Source organism: Coccinella septempunctata, chromosome 2 (genome assembly GCF_907165205.1).
Source record: "Coccinella septempunctata chromosome 2, icCocSept1.1, whole genome shotgun sequence".
Taxonomy (NCBI): Eukaryota; Metazoa; Arthropoda; class Insecta; order Coleoptera; family Coccinellidae; genus Coccinella; species Coccinella septempunctata.
The window spans coordinates 34,140,224-34,163,732 of NC_058190.1; positions in this window are offsets into that span (position 1 = coordinate 34,140,224).

Below are 23,509 nucleotides of genomic sequence, written 5' to 3' on the forward strand. Positions count from 1 at the left end.
CCTATATTATACTACAGAAACAGAAGTGGGCCATATGCAAGCACCTTTCCGGTTCTCAATTTCAGGTCTTATGCACCATCCTATAATTCTATACTCAAAGGATTTCGATGATCTGTCTTTGAAGGTACAGACAAAATGTAAACCTTTCACTAATAATTTTGCTATAGAATCCAGCGGTATATTGGGGATCTGATAGAATATTAGGTATGTTATCTTTGACTTGAAAAACATTCGCATAATTCGAAAATATATCTACTGTTTCCTTCCGAATGTGGCTGAAAAAACTGAAATATTATAATATTGGAATGTCCTCATCAAGTTTGGCTCGATTCCATCGATAGCTTTAAGGAATTGAATTTTAAGTTTGAAGCATAGATATCTAATGCATATCTCTACCTATTCCTAACAATGGTCAAATCGTAGAATAGTTAAATCGTAGCTTTAGTATATTTTGGTATAATCTCCAGTTCATTATAACAAAGAGCGATTTGATTTGACCATTATTAAGAATATATTGGTTGTTCTACTACAATTAGGACAGGAAATGTCTCGGAACCCGAAAGAATTGTAGTTTTGGGATTGTAAATTAAAGCACTTAGTGCAGCTGTTTTTGAAATTATGTTACTCAATGAGCTCTTTGTTGTCAGACATCAGAAATTACTGATGGGAGAACCTATATATTTCAGCATCTCTATGTTCCTTCCGAGAAAAGGATTTCAAAAAACTATAACACTAATTTGTGGAATAAAACGATTAATTTAAAAACTACAAGGTCGCGGAACACCCTATAAAGATAGGCATTATGCGTCATGTTCACCATTTTCTATGATTCAAAATCTAAAGGAGGAAAATTCTTGCCACTGGATTCTATTCAAAAAGCGCTTGTAGAAAGTTTAAGTTTCAGAGAAGATTTCATCAAGATTTTGTCAAAATCTCATTATTCGCTAAGAACGTAAAGAGGAAGATTGTTAGGAGGTTATAGTTTTCACGAATAGTGAAAATTATAACCTGCGCAGAGTTGAGTTCCGAAGGAACATAGCTCGAGCTGTGGTGGGGGCAGGTAGGTGCGGAAGGGTTCTTTGTGTTCTTTAGGGTCTGTTAGCGAACTAGATCAGCTGTTCTGAAGCAGATATTTTTGAGGCGAGTGGTTCTGTGAGAGGGGACATGTGATGGCCACTTCACTGATTTGAGCATTTTCGACATCTTTCTTTGGGGCTTGAAGATGAGCATACCGCTTGCTATATGCCGAAAGCCGGTGAAAAACTTCCGAAATCGACTACATCAGTTTATCGCTGCTGAAGGCCGCCATTTTAGCGATATCATTTCCAAAACTTGATTACAAAAACTGATTCGAATAAATCAAACCGTTTCACTCAAATTTTTTTTCATTTTGTTTTTATAGACCTTCGAAACTCGTTGATCGGCTCTGGCGGACCCTATATTTCTGAGATTTATCAGGGTATCGAGTTTGAGACTACCTGTACAGAATCAGTTAGATAAAGTAGAGCGGTAGAAGGACAAGTCAAAAATTCTGTGCGTTATCGTTCTTCAACAATTTTGTGGGCAATACATCCTTTAGACTTTAGACCAATCGAAGTGCCGACAACGTGAAAGTAATAATTTGTCGATTAACATTTATATATCACACAACTGTATTTAAACAACCTTGAAAACGCCATCATTCAAGGTATATTCGAACGAACAAACTCGTATGAATATTTTTCATTCAACTCCACCATCGAAATGGTGTTATTCTCCGGCGTATAATTTCTTTCATTCGTCTCGTACCGAAATGAAATTGAAAGATTAGCACAAATTATCATAAAACGTCAATAAATTCGATTTTCATACGTTGACCCGGGCACGGCATGCAAATCCGCCCATAAATCTCGCGGGCATGTTCATTTTCTTGATGATGATATCTGCTAATGATTTCGGTTCTCTCATTCATTATGTTTAGGATGTGCGATGAAAAAAACACGCGGAGCGAGTTGATTACTTCGCGTTGGTTCAATAACATCTGGAAGCAAGTTCGGTGAAGTGAAGGGATAAAGTAGATCTCACGAAAAAATATAATTAAGAGATACAATCAAAAAGTGCCAAGTGACCCTGGTTACCCGCGTGTCATAAGGAATTAACTATTAAATAGCATTGGTCACCCCGTATTTTATTTTTGCACAATTTCAAAATTTAGCACCAATTGACCTTAATGATTTTGGATTAGAAAATCTGAAAATTTTACTGCTCACGCGTACCTATAATCGAGATCCGCGTCACCGGTGGAACACCCTGTATAATTGAATATGCTGATATCCATATCTAATATACATAAAATTCCCATAATTGCACAGTAGACAGTTTATTCAGAAACCTGCGTTTCAGCCTATTATTTTATATTTTTTATATTTTAACCGTAGATTCTTGAGGTCGAAAGAAACAATTTTTTTCCTCACCAATTTTTCCGAATCGGCTCTGTTAAAAAGATATAGGGTGTTGAAAAACCATGTTTTTTTTATTTCTATCTCACAAACGGTTTCATCGAATGAAATTAATTTCGGAATATTGTTTTTCATTCATTTGATTAATTTTTTTCGAACACAAGATATCACCCACGTCAGTTTTCTCATTATGACCACTACGTACCATAAAAATACCAAAAATTCAAAGAACCCTACTCAAGTCGGACGCTATCTAATGAATATTTGAATGTTTTGTACAATAAGAGTAAAAGTAATGTTTCCTGAAATTTTTTGGGGTTTTTGCTCCCACTCTTTGGATTAAAATCAATTAAAAAATTGAAATAACCGATTTGTTCCTGCGTAAATTCTTGCACTAATTTGACAATTAATGTCAAGCAAAATATACAATTCAGAAGATTTTCGTAAATTGATTTTCGTCTGATGAAGGAGTCTGAAATTGAAATTATAATTTCAAAGTTCCTTATTTTCCGTTCATTGTCAGGAAACATTTTTTTTCTAGTTGATTTGCTCCTGACAAATTAGTGCAAGAATTTACGCAGGAGCAAATCGTTAATTTCAATTTTTTTATTGATTTTGTTTCAGAGATTGGGAGCGAAAACTCTAAAAAGTTTCAGGAAATGCAGAATCCACCCAGAATGAATTCCAATCGATATCTAAAAGTTATGTCTGGTATTTCACTTCCTGAGAGCATAATTCTAGATTTTTCATAGGATATATAAAACAGAATATAAAAGTAATGTGATGTTCAAAAATTAAAAAGTATCTATGAAATTTGAAAAATTGGGTTCTTTGGCTGAATACAACTGTTTTAAGTACCACAGATTGGTAGTGTCACAGATTCATCTAGTTATTCTGAAGGTTATTTTGTTTCTCCAGGGGTGGCACAGCCCATCATGAAAACTTAAAATGCTATATCTTTCTATCCGGGCCGAATCGGCAGAAATGGTATTGGAAAGCAGTGTTTCTTCAGACCTCAAGAATATATCTACCATTCAAATATTCGTACGAGTAAAAGGCTCACACTGTATAAAGGATGTACCAGAATTAATTCGCTTATAGGTTCAGTACCTCAAAATAAGACGAAAAATACCTACGGAGCCATTTGCGGAAAACCTTTGGTGAAGCGTTACGTTGCTTCAAAGATGACGACTCGATTATGGGTTTATTCAATTTTTTCACAGAAATAAGCAAATGAAAATTTGTGGAGTGCTATTTTTGAAATAGACATGAACCTAGAACTAAATTTATCACTGATAGCGCATAGCTACACAGGGGTGATATCATCAACCCTTTATTATTTTCCAGCATAACCTTTCATTCTGGCCCATAAAAAAATGTATTGAAATGAAGATATCTGCCTGGAAACTTTATTGCCTTCTAATTGAATCCGTGAAAGAATAAATAGGATCCTTTGGTCTGTTTTTTCATAAATCATCGGCATATTCCTCATTCGACATTTTCTTAGCATAATTTGTATTATCACTTTTACGATAAATTTCAGAAAAAAAAGTTTTCAAATGAAATTGTCTTCTCAATGCATAATTCTCAATGATGATATTCGAAGCACGTGAAAAAGTATGGTAAAAAGTCAATTTAGTCGATTTCAACCCTCTCTAGCTATGAGGGATGAGTATGGGAAAATAAATAACCTCCATGGTAGCTTTTAGTCTTATTTTGAAGTTCTTTATCCAAATTTATTCTGGTACACCTTGTAAAGATGAAATTCGCATAATCACACAGTAGACAGTTTATTCAAAAACCTGTGTTTCAGCTCGAAACACTCATTGAAACCTGTCCATTAAAATAATGAATAGAGTCAAGAAAAACTGCGAAAGCACAATTCGCCAGAATTGAAAAAGCACAATCAAATCAATTAATAGTAGGAATCGGTTACAAATTGCAGAACGATAATAACCCACTGCGAATAGCATTTCCATTTCGACGACAGTTTTAATTGCACCTAATAACTGGTATCATCCCACTTTACAACCTTGACAGTTGGAACTGACGTTCATATTTCGCAAGTTTGAATGAGTGCCTTAGATCCGAATTAGTTTTCCGCCTCGATGAAGCCATTTTTTTTTAATTGACTTTGTTTGGCTCATATATTATTGTTTAGTTATTCGAAGGATAGTTTAATGTTCGTGAATATATAGATATTCATCAATCCGTAAGGAAACGATGTGGAAGAATGCTCCAAAAACAATTTGAATAGACTTCGCAATTACAATTCAATAAAATAAAAAATAAATGAAATATTAACTGTGTAATGTGACAAGGATAAGAAATAATAAAAATCTGATAATAATTTTATAACATTACATTCAAACAAAAACACCAATTAAAACCTAATACTGATTTCTATATCCTCCATATGGCTAATGGTGTTGTTTTCCTGCATATCTATTGAATGTTCCACATGATTCAGTTCATCTCTGAAACCCCAATTTGTCTCCTTGAACCTTGAACGAGCAGATCCATTTTGCATTGACTTTTTTGGTTTCCCTGACTTTAGATTTAGTTTTTTTTTGTTACAATTTTCATCATATCAGAAAATTCGGAATTTCATCGGTTTTTCATTTCTGTCTCACCATTAAGACATTTTTGTGGAGTTCCGTGTGAGTTACTTGTATCTGCTTATTGTTTAAACTTACCAAATACAGGGTGAATCTTTGACTTGACATACATATCAACAGAAGATTCTTGAAGTCATAGAAACACTTTTTCCCTTTGTTTATTACAATTCGGTTCGGTTGAAGAAGTACAGGCTGTTGAAATTCCATAAAAATACCAAAAATTCACAGAAAACAACTCGTGAAAGGAAACATTCACTATTTTGGAAGATAGTTGTACCTACCTATCTTTATATATATTTTCTGTTATAATTTGCCGCTTTCGAATACCTAGGTATGTGATTTGATAATCAAAAATAACAAAAATATTTGTGAAATTCGAAAAATTGGGGACTCTGGATGAATAAAATTCTGTTTGAAAGATTCACAGATCTGAAAAGTGTCATAGATTTAGCTTTTTATAGGGCTGACTTTGGTAACATAATTTTCTCAAGTTTTCGTTACTAGAACGGAGTAAGGTTGGCACTCATGAAATGTCAAAACGACGTTGCCACAACACAACTAATATTATTTAATATTACAAAAATGCCGAAAGTGATTGAAAAAAGGACAGAATAAGTATTAGGAAGTGTTGAGAGCCCGCTCATTCTAAAATCTACAATATATCAGACGGTATCGAACATATTCAATGTAAGTGAATTTATATTATGTTTCTTCTGAATCTAAACAACTTACATTTTAGCTGAATGTTTCCACAAATAAACTCCATTCGCATTTATTTTAGCAGTCGGTTGGCCATGAAATAATTTTCTCAAGTTTTTGTAACTAGAACGGAGTAAGGTTGGCACTCATGAAATGATGTCGTAAATGTCATAACGCCGTTGCCACAACTAATATAAATTTTTATTACGAAAATGCCGAAAGAGATTGAAAAAAGAGACAGGGTTTCAGGAAGTGCTATTTAGAATTCAGGTCCGCTCATTCAAATAGTTATACCCTGATATTCTAAAATCCATAATACGTCAGACGATAGCGAACATATTCAATGTAAGAGAATTTGTATAATGTTTCATCTGAATCTAAACGACTTACATTTCAGCTGAATATTTTCACACTCAGAAAGATGGCGAATGAAGACGACGACAAAGAATTTCCTTCTATTGGGAATTTTATTTTAGGGTGAACGAATGCGAAAAGTTACTACAGGATTTTCGATAAATGTCATCGTAAAAATTGATTTCTCTATTTTTCATTTGACTTGTCCTTTACATTGAATATGTCTTAAGGAACCAATAAATGACTAATCATTATTATTATTATATCAATGTATTAAGACGAAGAGCCACAAATACGCGCCAGTTGTCCTGTTAATTGTTTATTCATGAGAAATGTTTGTTCAAAGGTGAAGTTCATCTTTTTACTTATATTGACGCAAGATGATTTTTGTTCTTGTAATTATATGTTAATTCCTTCGGGAGATACCCATTCCCAACCATGCACTGCATCATATGCATTTCATCTACGGGTTAATATTTTTGAAATCTAGAACTGATGTAAACTATTCAAACTTTAGCTTGAGAAGATAACGAACATTAACTCTCCTCAAGCTAGTGCATATTATGATATTTTACTGATCTCTTGTATTTTCCATGCAAATATATGGATTTGGTATGCCTCTAATCAGTTTGTATGAACTTCAATTATGTTCGTCACATATTTTCCGAAGAGATTTGACATTGTGATAAAATACGTAATAACAGAAACTTTTACGTAGAACGGGCAACATAGCGTTGATTTAAAACCCAAAAATGTTTTGAAAAGCTTCATAACCCCACATTTTCGTACTATACAGAGTAAAATGTGTCAAATTTCCATGGCCAACCGAGTGCTAAAATAAGTGAATGGAGTATAGAAAATTGTGATTGAAGAAGATAACAAAGAATCTCCTTCTATTGGGAGACCAAAAAGGTGGTGGCATTTGAGGACTTTAAGTTTAGAAAAGACCTGCAACGGCAAATTTGGAATTATAATTTTACAAATGAACGCTTCAGTATTGACACAGTTCTTAATTATGCGGAATATAATTTGGAATATGAAGGTACAGATGAACATAACTTTTGAAATAGATTGGTTATAGGTAAATACAATATGGTGAACGAACGCAAAATTTTATGTGAACAAAAGCATGTCGTTGCAGACAAATAACTTCTTGCGAAAATTTCACAATATAAATCTGTAGATAAAATTATCAGATTTGTATCCCTTGACGAAACTTGAAGTGACCAAAATAATTCTTCTGTTCGTCGATGGTTTTTCGAATCCATTCATTTTCTGAAGTACATAAATCCACATTGTGCATGAGAAATACAGAGACTTTTACGTAGAACGGACAAACAACATAGCGCAGATTTAAAACTCAAAAATGTTTTGACAATCGTCATAACCTCATATTTTCGTACTATACAGTGTGGGATGTATCAAATTTCCATGGCCAACCGAATGCTTCGATGAATGGGAATGGAGTACAGTTGAGAATTCACTAAGAATTAAAAAAATATGGAGAAACATTTTCTCAGAACCGAAGATGAAATGAAAAGATTTATTGTGAAAAATTAATTCTATACCTACCATTAATTTTTAAGACCAATCGAGTTTGCAACATTAATGTTGTATCATTTTATTGCTCATTTTGCCCGATGAATAAGTAGCAAAATCCAATTTATCGAATTGCCCAAAGTTGATGAGGTCAAAGGTTGAAGGATAATTTCTTTCTAATAGATTATCGGAACAAATCATTCTCAAATGAGAAGATCAACTAACGGCTCAGCAGCGTAATCACGTCAAAATTTATTGCCTCATTCTGAAATACACCGCACAGGTAGATTTTTCATCCCAGAACTCCAATTTACTCCCGACTATAGTAGCATTCATATCAACGAACATTCGGCGTTCGTTAAGATGATAATACACTCAATTTCATTACCAGAGGTAACATCTCGCTCGTTCAATACAGAATCATCCATACCAAATGATCTTCAAGTAGCGGAATGTAGCAAGAAAAATGACGTTCTTGACAGTTAATCCATCAACTTCTCGGCCAAGGAGCTGCGCACTGAGATCCACAGAGGTTTGAATCAATTTTACCCATTTCATTATTATACGACTAATGAAATATTCAGACGAGATAGAGAGAAGATGCCTCGAAAAATTCTGAGTGATTAGCCCATAATGATACTATTTAGGAATGATGTGTGTAGTAGACATTTTTCATTTACCTCATTAGCACCGAGATACTTGTCACTGATGGCATCTCTCGGGTTGTAACAATGAATGATGGTCTGTTCTCGCTGTAGAGTTATCAAGATCAAGCAGAAAAGTTGAGAATAATGGCTAACTGGGATTTCATTATTTGTGGGAAGAATATTTTGAATGAATACGCCGAAAATGACGTCTTCATTAGGATCTTATCTGGAGGGTGAAGAATTTCAACTTGAGTATCGTTTGAATCGAATGTGATCTTTCAGAGATTTCATCGCAGGAAGACTCTTCGACTTGTACATACAGGGGTGTATTTGAAGGTTAAGGTAGAACTGGTCAGAATGAAGCGTTTCACCAAAAATCACCTAAACAAAACGTTCAAAATGATAAAGTTGAAAAAAAATTGAAAATTATTACTGAAATAGATCCTTATACGACCCTAGACCGTTTGCTAACTGAATTATCGCAAAGCAGTGGGAAAAAACTTATCTCCTGATTGGGCCATGTGGTTTGGTTTAGGATAATGGCTCGTGCGATATTTACGTGGGTATAAAATTGGAAACTTGGGATTGCCGAATTGTTCTCATTATTTTTCAGTAACTTACACGATTTTATAAAATGGCTCATTTCGATACCAACTGACAGAAGAGACTTAGGACACAAGTGTAAAAAATAGAATAATACTTCAAAATCTCACCAAAAAAATTCGTCTAAATTATTTACGAATTTTTTCACAATGGGCATCACAATCTTCTTGTTCCACAATCGCATTCCAACAATCGTCGTAAAAATGGGATGAAATGGGGAAACATCATAGCACTTTTTCAACATAACTAACATAAGCACTTTCAAGAAACTGCCTCGATTTTCAACATTTCTTCTCACCCTAAATTGCACGATACAACAATTATGATTCTCTCAAAAGTGACCTGATGCATCTTATCCGATGAACTTGGTACTGAACCATTATTGTCCAGCCATATGTTTATGTTTTGTTTCGCTTTCGCGATACCAGAGCCACCTTCTACAGTCCCGTACTTGAAATTCAATAAAATTTTGTCGAACTCTAGGACTTGTATTTCAGCCATCTTGGATATTTCATATAGACAACTTTCGGGTAAACGACTTATTTTTATGAGTTCTATCTACTATAAAAAAGCCCTCACCTTTGAAAACACCATGTATATTCCTAAACATATTCAAACGTCAGGAGTTTCAGACACAGCTATAAGACACTTTGGAATTTTTTCGATAAAATAATAATTTTCAACCCTTTTTGAAATTTTGTCTGTCTATAGATACTATACTATTATCTGTTATTTCGGGAAGATCTCCATGTTGGCCCAACCGATTTGGACGATACTTCGACTGTTGGACTACATTTTCGTTTTACTTTTCAACTCCGTCGCCATCTTGGAAAAAGTGAGCAAAGAATGAAAAAATAAACTATGTTTGTTGCCTAAAAGTAGTTACCTACATTACATTTTGGGAGTTATATCTTCTTAGGTATCAGCACATTTTCATAGGATTAAGTATACGCAGGATGTTTGACGAGTGTTCAAAATATGCCCTAACTATATTCGTTCAAAAGAGATACAGAATGTTTCATGTATTTTATCAACTCCTGAACGCCTTCATAGATTTTTATGAAAATTTCAAGAAATTAGTATAGGATTATGAATTCATTGCCTTCCTTTTAAGGCATTATCACTTTCATTATGAATAATATTCACTCTTAATGACTTGTTGATAGCGCAAGGCCGGACTGAGAAAATTATACTTTTCATTTCACAACTTGTGAAACGCCATATATATCAAATTTCTATACGAAAGTTTCCTCAGAATGAACACTAAATACAATTTCGAATTTCCAATTAAGTCTACTGCCACAATTCGTATCGATATTTTATGTAGGTACCATTGAATATAAGGAATTTTCAATTTATAATAAACACGAGACTTGTGAATCTCAGAATAATTGAATTTTAGAACAATTCATCCTTGAAAATTCTTTTTTTGTTTTGAAAAATTGGACCACAGAAAGTATAGCATAGTCAGAGATTGCATGCAAAACAAAATGGAACCAAAAACTCGAATAAACAATGAACATCGAAGTGGACTCATTATTGAGGAATGCAGGTTTATCTGAAAACATTTAATGAGAACGAGAATCATAATTTGTTTTCGAAAATACTCTTCTTTCAAGTCTTTCATCTAAACACTTTCTATAGCACTTGTAAGAAAATGTGCTACAGCAATTCAATGAATCAGTTGCTCCCTATCTATGATTTTGCGGAGTAAAGTGTGTTCTTCAAGTGCCCCGTAGAAAATAATTTGTGCATGTAAGATCTGGCGATCTTGTAGGTCAATCATAAGGCCCCTTTTTGGCAAAACAATCAGATATGGAATACAAAATATAATTTTCTCAGTCTGGATCTGCACTTTCAACAAGTATGACAGTATTCGACAATAAGAGAAAAATGTATAACGACTGAATATGTTAATTTTCTCATCCCCAAGACCTCGTTGAATATTTCCAATCGAAAATTGAAATAACATTATGAACGAATAAGTATCAGTACTGGTTCTTGATTTCACTTATTGTCTATTTTTTTGTTGTTGATTACATGCTACATGTTTTTTAGATACATTTCCATTCCTCAAGTCCATTTTATAATGAGTCCAATTCAATTTACAATCTTTATTCGACTTTTTGGTTTCACTTTGCTTTCCATATCTCCGAGTTATGATAATTGAAAATTTTTTATAAAATACTCAAAACATCCTGTATCTATAAAATAAAGTTAGGGCATATTTTGAACACTGATTCAGACACCCAAACACCGAAACTACATGAAAGTTTTGACATTTGGTTTTTGACATATCCATAGTAGAAACTTGGGCAATTGTTACAATGAATTCCATTTCACTCAAAAATCGTTTCAAAATAATAAAAATTTAATATGAAAATGGTGGATCTGTAAAAGTTTTACAGATCGGTCAACATAATCGAGAGATGTTAACAACTAAACTTTGGCCCATTGTTGAAGATATGGATATCACAAATATGTGACGGTGACAATGGATTTATTGCAAACCAAATTTCCTGATGGCAAAATTTCACGAAATTCAGCCGTTAAAAGGCTAGCTAGATCATGCGATATAACACAGCTGTAACCGTTGTTGTGGTGGACATTTATAAGATATCATTTTCCATTCATTATTGCCAAACCATTCTTTTCTGAATAAAATAAAAATTTGAATCATTGTCATCTGAATTTATTGTTTTATTTTGATTTACAAAACAAAGTTCTTATTGAAAAACCCTATACAATCATTCGTATATGACCCTCTATTAATACAGCTTTCATTGATGTGGAAGTCAAATAGATTTCAGGCTAATGTAGATTGAAGTATTTTGTGATTCTATTGTTATTATGTTATTTACTCTGCTTTCATTTCGTAAGTTGATGGATTAAGAGTGACCTTCATGTACCACATGTAATTTGTTTTGATTCTACAAATTTTTTTCCCTATGTTACATTTTCCCAGCAAAATAACATATATCTGATTTTTTTGTTTCAATAAAGCTGTCTTATATTATTTTAGTCCATTCTGACGTAACGAGATGACATAATTCAACCTATAGGATAGTTGACGTTTATCCATTCAGTGAAATAAATTTTTATCAACTCACAAAAGAAATAAAATAAGATGAATATGGATTCGTGGGTTGAACTTTCTTCCCATGAATAAAAATATTCATTTAACACATTGTATAAATGACTGCTACTAATACAAATAGTCGGAAAACTTGCAAATCTTAGAACAACTATCCAAGCAAAAGCTGGCCTTTGAGTAACTTTTGTTATAAAATATCAACAAGGCAGTTTATCGAAAACCCGAATATACCAGTATTCTTAATTTTTTTCCATCACAACATCAATAATTTTTATATCTCTACCACAGTTTTTTATTTTTTTTTTGTTGAATAATAATATTTAGAATATATCAATGAAAGACACTAGGAACTGTTCCTCTACCTTCTGTTGGTATATTATATTAAAAACAAATTCATGAAAGGAATATAGATAAGGGTTTTGAAAAAATTAATTGTTTGTGTGTGTCCCAACACACCTTGTGTTGATCTGAAGGAATCTTACTCGTTGAAATAAATTCGAATTATTGAAAGGAAATTTGTTGCATTATGGAAATAAATCATTTAATCACCTCCTTAAGCTCTTCCTTAGACTCAACGATAAAGATGTAACAATTTCAAGAAGAAAGACTACCGAACTTGAGTGTTTCCCAAACCAACATATAAATGCTACCCGGAAACGAATCAGGACGAGCCTGGACCGTTGATAAGATACATGGCGATCACGACCAATTAATTCTTGGCCATCAGACAGAGCCAGATGCCCGTATATTGATTCCAGATATCGATATCCCCGAATTAATATCTTTTTAATTCGAGGATATCGTTTATCAACCAATCTCGAAACTAATCAGTATGCTGACTCAATTAGTGAATCTTACGCATCATATCTACCTCGGAATTATTTATTCGTCAGATTCGGAAGGAACTAATAAAAATGAACGTTCCGACCCGTAAAATTCCCAGATATCGCCTCGCAACGGTTTGTGTGCATGTTCATACTGATATACGGGCAATTTGGACCGCGAAAATTGGAAAATTATCGCAATAGTCGCTGTCCGAAGTCATAACTCTGACGTATCCGCTAATTAGCGAATCATTATTTTTCATTGATTCTGCAATTGAAGTGCAATTACTGTAATCGGTTGAATTAATCGAATTTATTTTCGCGTCGGCATAATAAAGTGGTATAAAGGTCAGCTGATGTCGTTCTGCATGATAAGTAATGAATTCTTCGAATGGAATGTAATTCGTTTTGATGGTATGATATGGTTGATCATACTTCGACTTCAGAGTGATTCCCGGTTCATGACACATTCTGTAACTGTTCAAGATTATGATTTTTCCCCTATTCAAGGTTGTAATTTCGCTGAATAGTTGTTTATCCACACCGCAAATATGCAGTTCAATACATCCATAATTTCTTTTTATTTTAAGAAGAAAAATAATTTTTCTGAGTCGGCTAATGTTGAGACATTCTTCACCTAGTTCACTGAGGAACAGTGCCTTTCATGCCTATTTCCCGATGTCCCTGCTGTCTTGAGAGTATAACACTGTCTCAAAGCATGAGAGATATTTTTCTTCCTTGAATGTGTCTGCAGCCCCAGGTGAAGGTTATTATGACTTTAGCCTTGCGGCTTTCACACTCCTCTCCAGAGGAAAATTCACTTATCCCAGATATCTCAGATATCAAAAGGATTAAGCTCTGTTGGAGGCCTTTCCAGGTTTTCGGACTCGTGGTGGTGGTCGGGTCCGGGTCGCTCCTCGACTCCCTGTTGTAGGTTGGACTTGCCTACAGTTCTCGCCGTTCCGAGCAGTACCGCCTTCTGCATGACTCTATAGATATTTTCGTCCAACTGAAGTTTCCTCAAGTTCTCTAGTAGTTTCTTCGGTATCAGGCCTGTAGATGAAATGACAATAGGGATGGTCTTGATATCTTTCAGCTTCCACTGTCTTCTGGTTTGTTCCTCGAGATCTCTGTATTTTGAGATTTTTTCAGTGTGCCTATCTAGAAGATTGTTATTATTTGGAATTGCCACGTCGATGAATAGTGCTCTGTCCTCATCCTTATTGAGCAATATGAGGTCTGGTCTATTGTGGGTTGTTTTCCGGTCTGTGAGAACTGTGCGATCCCAGTAGAGCTTGTGATGTTCATTTTCCAACACAGCATCCGGATGGTAATTGTAATAAGGAAACTTTTTCGAACTTAGAAGTTGGTGTTTTAGTGCCAATTCTTGGTGAAGAATCTTGGCAACAGCTTCATGTCTATTTTTGTACTCCGTGCCCGCGAACTTCTGACATCCCCCGGTGATGTGCTGGATAGTTTCATGTGTTGCACAGCCATAACGACAGCTATCGTCCGCCACTGAGGCATCCTTGGCGATATATTTCATGTAATTTCTTGTTGGAATTACCTGCTCCTGGATGGCAAGCATGGAGCCCTCTGTCTCAGGAAACAACCTTCCGGAAGTCAACCAGTAGTTCGACGCAGATATGTCGACGTAATCATGGTTGACCTCGTTCTGGTGCCTTCCATGCAAAGGTTTGCCAATCAGTTTCTGCATTTTACTTTCTGCAGAGTGTTCGACGGTTTCCAAGTGGTCCTGCTGTAGCTTAAACGGTGTAGAACTATCAGCAACACAAACTACTTGATGGAGTTCTGATGAAGTAGTCTTGCTCAGAAAATATTTTCGAAGTCCTTCAATTTCCTGGATCATACGGTTGGACAAATCAACAATTCCTCTACCCCCAAGATGTCGTGGCAGCTCGGACCGTTTTATTGAGCTTTTTGGGTGATGTTCATTGTGTTTAGTCAGCGTCGTCCTTATTTTTCTCGGTAAGGCTGCTAAATCGAAGGTGGTCCAAGAGATGATACCGAATGAGTAGCTCAGCGCCGAGCAAGCGTGAGTATTGATAGCTTTTATCAGATTCTTGCTGTTAAGACCAGTTCTCATTATCCTTCTCAATCTTCGGGTGAACTCCTCAGTTAGTTCTTTCTTCATTTGGCTCTGATTGATTTTTCTTGTCTGTTTTATGCCCAGATACTTGTATGTGTCTCCTTCCTTTAATGCTTCAATTTCTGCACCTTCCTTGAGTTTGAACGTACCATCTTCTATTTTCCCTCGTTATGTTCAGCAGTCGACATTTTTCTAGTCCAAACTTCATTTTGATGTCTTCCGAGAATAATCATTATTATTTGAACCGAGGTCGTTGTGACTCTATTAGCCTTTCGGGAACTGCGACCATGTAGATCTTTTGTTCTCTACCCTACTCATTCATGGGAACCCAAGGAGGCCGTCAATGATGTGGATAAAACTGACAACATCCTTAGGGGCCTTAGCCGTTACCTCGTGAGTACCCAGGACCGGTTTCCCCATATGAGTGGTTCTTAGGTCCGCCAGCTCTGGACACTTGCATACCATGTGTTCAGCTGTTTCTGCTTCTGATCGACAGAGCCTACAAATCTCATCTGCTGACTTACCCATACGGTGCAAATGATATTTGTACCGACAGTGCCCTATCAGCATCACCCGAAGCTCAGCTCGTGACAGCTTTAGCAGTTTTCTGGTGTAGGTCGGTGAAATCATCACAAATTTCTTTGACTGAGTAAGTCCAGGAGTGTTTCTCTAGAGGGTTAATCTTTTGTTCAACTCCCATTGTTGGACCGCTGCCTTGTATTGGTACTTTCCAAGCCCACAGAAAGGTTCAGATCCAGCAGGTATTAACCTTGATGTTCTTCTTGCAAGTTCATCGGCTTTCTCGTTTCCTTCAACACCACAGTTCCCTGGTACCCATAGTAGAGTCACTTTGTTGTCTCTGGTTAATTGCTTTATGGTAGTATTACAGCACTACCATGTCAGCAGAGATCTCTGGCAGTGTGATTGCAGGGACCTCAGCGTGGCCTGGCTGTCCGTGGTGATATAAATATGCGCCCCTTTGAGGTTCATTTTAAGACACTGAGCGCATACGTAAACAGCCAGTGTCTAGGTCTGTAAAATAGAGGGTTCACTTCCCAGGGTTTTGGAGATCCTCAGTTCAGGTCAACCATGATTACGTCTACATATCTGCGTCAAACTACTGGTTGGCTTCCGGAAAGTTGTTTCCCGAAACAGAGGGATTCACCATTGCCATCCAAGATCAAATTATTACAACAAGGATCTATATGAAATATATCGAAAATGATACCTAATACCTCAGTGGCGGAGCTCATCACCAGGGGATGCCAGAAATTCGCAGGCACGGAGTACAAGAATGGACATGATACTGTTGTCAAGATTTTACACCAATAATTGCCAATAAAATACCAACGTCTAAGATCCCAAAGGTTCCTCATTACAATTACCATCCAGATTCTGTATTGGAAAATCATCATAATGACAACCTACTAACGGGCTCATCGAAAAGCTTTCGCAATAAAAAGATCTGGAAAAACAAACCAGGAGACCAGGAGACCATTTCTATTGTCATTTCATCAACAGACCTCATAAAGAAGAAACTAACATTTGGAGCAACTTAAGTTGGATAAAATATCTACAGAGTCATGCAGAAAGCGGTACTATTATGAACACCTAGAACGGTTCGCAAATACATGGGAAGAAGAAACTCAAACCTATCGACATCATCAGGGAGCCGAAGAGCAGCCTTTACAATACCACCACCATAAGCCCGAAAATCACAAAAGACTCCAACACAGCTTAATCCTGAGATATCTGGGTTAAGTGAATGTTCCTCTGGAGAGGAGTGGTTAAAAGTGGTCAAATATGTGCACTTTTGAGCAACCTCCAACCGCATGTATAGGTATTACAGTGGGTGATCAAATTATTAGAGCCACCTTAAAATTTTGACACTACTCTATAAACTAGCTCAGAATCGAGTTACAAAACATATTAATAAGCTATTTCTCCATTGATTATGATTTTACAGTATATTTAATACCGGAAAAAAGCTCGGCAACAGTGTCGATCCCCCTACCAGTTAACCCATGCGCCATATTGTATCGGAGTTGTTATTCTTTGCGCAGAAGCCACTCGGTGCTGACGTATTCATTGTGATAATTTATTGTTTTAAAAGAAGTTCTGCACTGTTTTGGTACATTTTATCGGTTGTTCTGATTGTCGTGCCTCATTTAATTAAAGAGACAAATCTTCGTCTCATCTTTATTAAACGGTAGTATTGGAAAAAAAATGAGATGGGAAAGTCAAATGACATCACACCCAGGAAAAAAGCAGAAATAAAATCTTTAAAATTGAACACTGATTACTCCAATAGAAAAATAGCAACCATTACTAAAGTTTCGAGGGCAACAGCGAACCGCATAAAGAAAAAAATTGATGAAAATTCAGATTTGACCACACGACGCAAGGGAAAATGTGGTCGAAAAAAAATTACCACACCGCGAGATGACCGAAGAATACGCGATATTGTTTTGGCAAACAGAAAAAAACCTCGTAGGATTCTGACAAAAATAATTCAAGATTCTGGTGTCAACATTTCATCAATGACAGCTCGTCGACAAATAAAGGATCTGGGTTTCTCAGCATGCCGACCTGCATAAAAAGCCGCTTCTAACCCCAGCCATGAAGAAAAAAGACTTCAGTGGACCAAATACCACAAGAACTGGTCAATTGATGTATGAAACAGGTGATTTACTAATGAAATAATGAATAAACGGAAAACTAATGACACTATCGATTATTCAAGATCTGCTTTTCTGATGAATAAACCGTTCAGATCCTCATGGACAGATCTGAATTTGTGAGAAGAAGATCAGGAGAAAAATACAAGGATGAATGCATTGTGAGAACGGTGATGCTTCCTCTCAGCATAATGGTGTGGTCTATCATCAGCAGTCAGGGAACAGGTCGCCTGTACATCATTGAAGGAACGATGAGACAGGACCAGTATTTAAAAGTTCTCCAAACGGAAATGCTTCCCCAGGTCCAAGAGTAGTTCCCAGATGACGGCTACACATTCATGCACGACTCGGCGCCATGCCACAAGGCAAAAAAAGTTACGAAATTCCTTTCTGACAACCAGGTGGAGGTTCTCGATTGGCCTGGCAATTCGCCAGATCTTAACCCAATCGAGAACCTTTGGAAGTTGATGAAAAAAGAAATTGCGAACGAAATTATCACTTCTAAGCGTCAACTGATAGATCGTTTGATAGGAGTGTGGCTTAGAAGTGATAAAATAAAAGAAAATTGCCAGAAATGCATAGAAAGTACGCCCAGAAGATGCCAGGCAGTCATAGACGCAAAAGGTGGCAGTACCAAATATTAGGTCTAAGGCTTATTTTCAAATATTTTTAAGTCAATTCCTTATTCTTTCGAACTATTTCTGAATTGTTGATATTGTTCTTTTGTTTTCCAATAAAAAGGGAGAATTATATATCACAAAATGATTCAATTTCTTCACATAAATCAGATTCGCAAATTTTGCCCTGTGGCTCTAATAATTTGATCACCCACTGTACTAATTATTTCGTGTAGGAGTAAAACCACATTCCCAGTATCCCCAACACTTGCACCAGCAAGCCCTGAAATCAAGAGAACTAAGTTGATCTGCCAAAGACATCTCCGAAGTGAACATCAATTGAAGTTTCTTATAGGCTTTCTCACTCAGATTCTGAACCACACGAGTGTGATCTCCAGAATTCTTACTACCATATTCTGCATGCACCCATCATAAGCCAGATATTGTGTCGAATGTATCTTTCAACAATGTGATGGGTAGTGCTCGGTTCAGTGTATGTACCGAGCGCAAATAATCTGATCTCACTAATCAAGAGTGCCGTGTTTGTTGACTGAGAGTCAAGAGTCAGACCCGTGCTAGAAACTTCATGGAATCGCACCTGATTTTGGCGATTGAAAGCTTCGCCATCTTGAATGTTTTATTCAGACGATTCTTGGTGAAATGATTAATTCTGATGAACTAAAAACTGAAATTTAACCACCAACTATAATGATGACAAATTTGAAAAACTTCTGTGAACAGGGTTTCAGGAAAAGCTATTTAGAATTCAGGTCCGCTCATTCGAATAGTTATACCCTGATATTCTACAATCCACAATACGTCAGACGGTAGCGAACATATTCGCTACGTAGGGTAAGGTAAAAGAATTTATATAATGTTTCATCTGAATCTAAACGACTTATATTTCAGCTGAATATTTCTACAATCAGAAAGATTGTGAATGAAAAGGATGAAAAAAAAATTTCCTTCTATTGGGAGGCCCAAAAAAGTGGTGGCATTTGAGAATTTTATGTTTGAGTGAATTAATGCGAAAAGTTTACTACAGGATTTTCGATGAATGTCATCGTAGAATAAGTTCCCCAAAAATTGATTTTTCTATTTTTCATTTGACTTGTCCTATACATTGTAAATGTCTTAAGGTACCAATAAATACCTAATTATTATTATTATATCAATGAAGTTGTCCTGTTAATTGTTTATTCATGTAACATTTTTCTTCAGAGGTGAAGTTCATCTTAACTTGAAACTTCCTTTAATTCTTGTAATTATCTGTTAATTCCTTCGAGAGATACCCATTCCCAACCACATTACATTTCACTAAAAATTTACTTCTAAAAGAATATGCAAATTTGCCAATAATTTTTATTTCCAAAAATCAAATGGCTGGTCATCACTTTATTTAATTTATGTATTCATCGGAGATAAATTGGTTTTAGGTGGCTTTATCATCATGAAAGTACCAAAATAAGGATATACTCGATCGATGATTTGTTTAACTTAGCAATTTTAAATTTTTAATCTTTGAAAACACCCTGTATAACATTATTGGCGATGCATATTAAGACGAATTAATCAAATCTTCAGGAATTTTGCATCCTCGAAATCAACATTCACAATATTACCATATTAAAATCTTGTTTGTCCGCTCCTCGATAAGAATCAACGTTTTTCGTCCGGATTCGAATAAAAATCAATCACTGAAACGGTGTCGGGAAAAATGCCACCCGAAATCGAAGTCCTCGCGTCCAGAAGAACTAAGAAATAAACATCTCCGACCATACATAATTCATGGACCAGATATAATCAGTATTACGGATAATTTATTTTAAGTAGACATATTTAAAATTCAAATAGTGGATAAATTCGTCGGTTAATTTTAAACAGCAATTAATTCATAATCGTTCCTTGATTACCAGTTTTAATCATTGCATCAAGCCATGACACATTCGAAATGTTCAACCGGCAGGGATGGCAAATTTGAGGTGTGGGTTATTGTATCGTTTCTCAGGGATTTTTCATCAATCGGTTTATTCTGTATAGTAATGAAACGTGAATCGAGAGAAGAAAAAACTTTATTCCCACTGAAAGTTCACACTTTAAATATAAAGAAATTTACATATTGTGTGATGTGCATAATCAAAAAGCTACAGTATAATCATGAAATGGGGAGGAATGCACTGCTCAACAATTGATAGAGATGACTATTTATTCGTAGTTTTTGTTATTTAATCTGAAATGGGTTGGGCATATGAGGATATTGAATCAACTAGACTCAAACCTCTCAGCAAAACCATCGGATGTTATGCCAATAATTTTCGATTTCGAAACGCCCTTTGAAACGGTCATAGCTGATCGTCCTATAGTACAATAAGTTTCGTAAATCATTTGGACAAAAAGTCATCCACGTGGTTTACTGATGCATCTAAATCAGAAAGGGGCACAGGCATTGGTGTATATGGACCTGAACGGAGGATTCCTAAAGCCCTAGAAAGTGAACCCTCTATTTCACCGACCGAGACACTGGATATTTACGTATGCGCTCAGGAGTGTCTTAAAATGACTCTCAAAGGTGCTCATATCACCGCGGACAGACAAACCACGCTGAGGTCTCTGGAATCACGCTGCCAGAGATCTCTGCTGACATGGGAGTGTCATAATACCATAAAGTAACTGACCAGAGACAACAAAACGACTCTACTATAGGTACCAGGGCATTGTGGTGTTGAAGGAAATGAGAAAGGCGATGAACTTGCAAAAAGAGCAAGGTTAATACTTGCTGGACCTGAGCCTTTCTGTGGGCTTGGAAAGTACCAATACAAGGCAGCGGTCCAACAATGGGAGTTGAACAACAGACTAACCCTCTGGAGAAACACTCCTAGACTTACTCAGTCAAAGAAATTCGTGATGATTTCACCGACCTACACCAGGAAACTGCTAAAGCTGTCATGAGCTGAGCTTCGGGTGATGGTGGGACTGCTGACAGGGCGCTGTCGATGTTGGTACAAATATCATTTGCACCGTATGGATAAGTCAGCAGATGAGATTTGTATGCTCTGTGGATCTTAAGCAGAACAGGTAACGGCTAAGGCCCTAAGGATGTTGTCAGTTTCACACCATTGACCAACACCATTGACAACATCCTTGGGTTCCTATGAATGAGTAGGGTAGAAAACAAAAGATCTGCATGGTCGCAGTTTCCGAAAGGCTAATAGAACCACAAAGACCACGGTTCAAATAATAATAGTACCATCCGGATGTATCGGAAAATGAACATCACAAGCTTAACTGGGATCGCACGGTTCTCACAGACCGGAAAATAACTCACAATAGACCAGACCTCATATTGCTCAATAAGGATGAGGACAGAGCACTAATCATCGATGTGGCGATTCCAAATAATAACAATCTTCTAGATAGGCACACTGAAAAAATTTCAAAGTACAGAGATCTCGAAGAGCAAACCAGGAGACAGTGGAAGCTGAAAGATATCTATAGACCATCCCTATTGTCATATCATCTACAGGCCTGATACCGAAGAAACTACTAGAGAACTTAAGAAAACTTCAGTTGGACGAAAATATCTATGAAGTCATGCAAAAGGCGGTACCTACTGCTGGGAATGGCAAGAAGTGTATGCAAGTACATGGGGAATACAGAAGAACACCGTCTGCTCCGACAGGAAGTGCGGGTGGATCAGGAATCCAACCGACGACAGAGAGCCGAGAAGCGACCCAGACCCGACCACCACCACGAGCCCGAAAACCTGGAAAGGGCTCCAACAGAGCGTAATCCTTTTGATATCTGAGATATCTGGGATAAGTGAATTTTCCTATGGAGAGGAGTGTGAAAGCCGCAAGGCTAAAGTCATGCATGTGATCCTTTAGAAAAAACTGGGTTATTTAAGGTTGTTTTTACAATTTTTTTATTACTCTATCAAGCTCTTGCACTTTGAAATCGATTAATTGTACTTGTACTTGTATAACTGTACTTGGTGGCATAAAAAACATCTGGTAAATATTGCAAAACCTATTGTTTGTCGTTTGATCGCATGCGTTCGATTTGAAACGACATTATTTGAAAAAAATTGAAGCAATATCGTTGCATCAATCATGCCGGGAAGATCATCAATGAAAACAGTAGTTTAAAATGACTTAGAAAGCATCGCCAGGTTTTTCCCGTTTCAGAAATATATCATATACCGCCCTCAGTGTTCTTAAGCCATTTCAAACTACTGTTTTCATTATAGCAAAAATACAACTTTATGATATAACTCAGCCAATATACTTGATTGAAAAATCATAGTACGCCTATCAAAATTGCTATCAAAAAGGTGTCTGTATAATGTTTTCATTTCAACATCCTAGCACAAACAAAAACGGAGATAATGACCAAAGTTGAAATTTAAATTTTAGCCTATAACTCGAAAACAAAAGAAGAGAGGAATGTAGTTGATGGCATTATTACTCTCGAAAAAAGACGACCGTAATGTGCCATGCATTTTCCTCTATCTCGTTGTGTTGAAAAACTTGTATTTCAGGTATCACCAATTTCGCCTACCCCGTACATGCCGTGGAAGTACACTAACTTACAATTTATGATTTTACAAATAAGATCCGGTCCAGTTCATTTTATGGATGTTCAGAAATTATGGATTTGGCAATTCCAGTTCTCATAAATAAAAGTACATTTTCATGATGCTTCATTTTTGAATTGAGTCTCGTGCAAATGGTTCGAAAACATTTTATAGTCAATCTTCGCCTACCTGTATGAGATGCATCTTTAAAAACAGAAATATCTGAACGCAACTGACGAAACCAAAATTGCACGTATCCGACTCTTTCAGTATCGGACAGTACCTTTTAACATCATTAAAACTTTCAGTAGCTTGCATCTCATTTCCACCTTCATCAAAGAGAACTGTAAAATGTATCGAATTTTACATTTGTTGACTTCCATTTCCGACACCCTGTTGCTTACAAACTAAATGGATCATACAAAATAAACGAGAGAATTGTTTCATTGCGAAATGTCACCTTTCCAACGAGCATAAATTTGACAGTTGAGTGCAGGTGAGACACTTTTCGCAAGAATTTGGAACAATACAGGGTTTATTTGAAGGTGCACCTTCAAAAAAAACCACATGTGGTTTTTTTTTTACGGAAGGTAGAATTGGTCAAAATGAAACGTTTCACTAAAAATCACCTATAAAAAACTTTTCAAATGACAAAGTTGAGAAAAATCAAAAATGATTACTGAAATAGATCCTTATACGACCATAGACCGTTTGT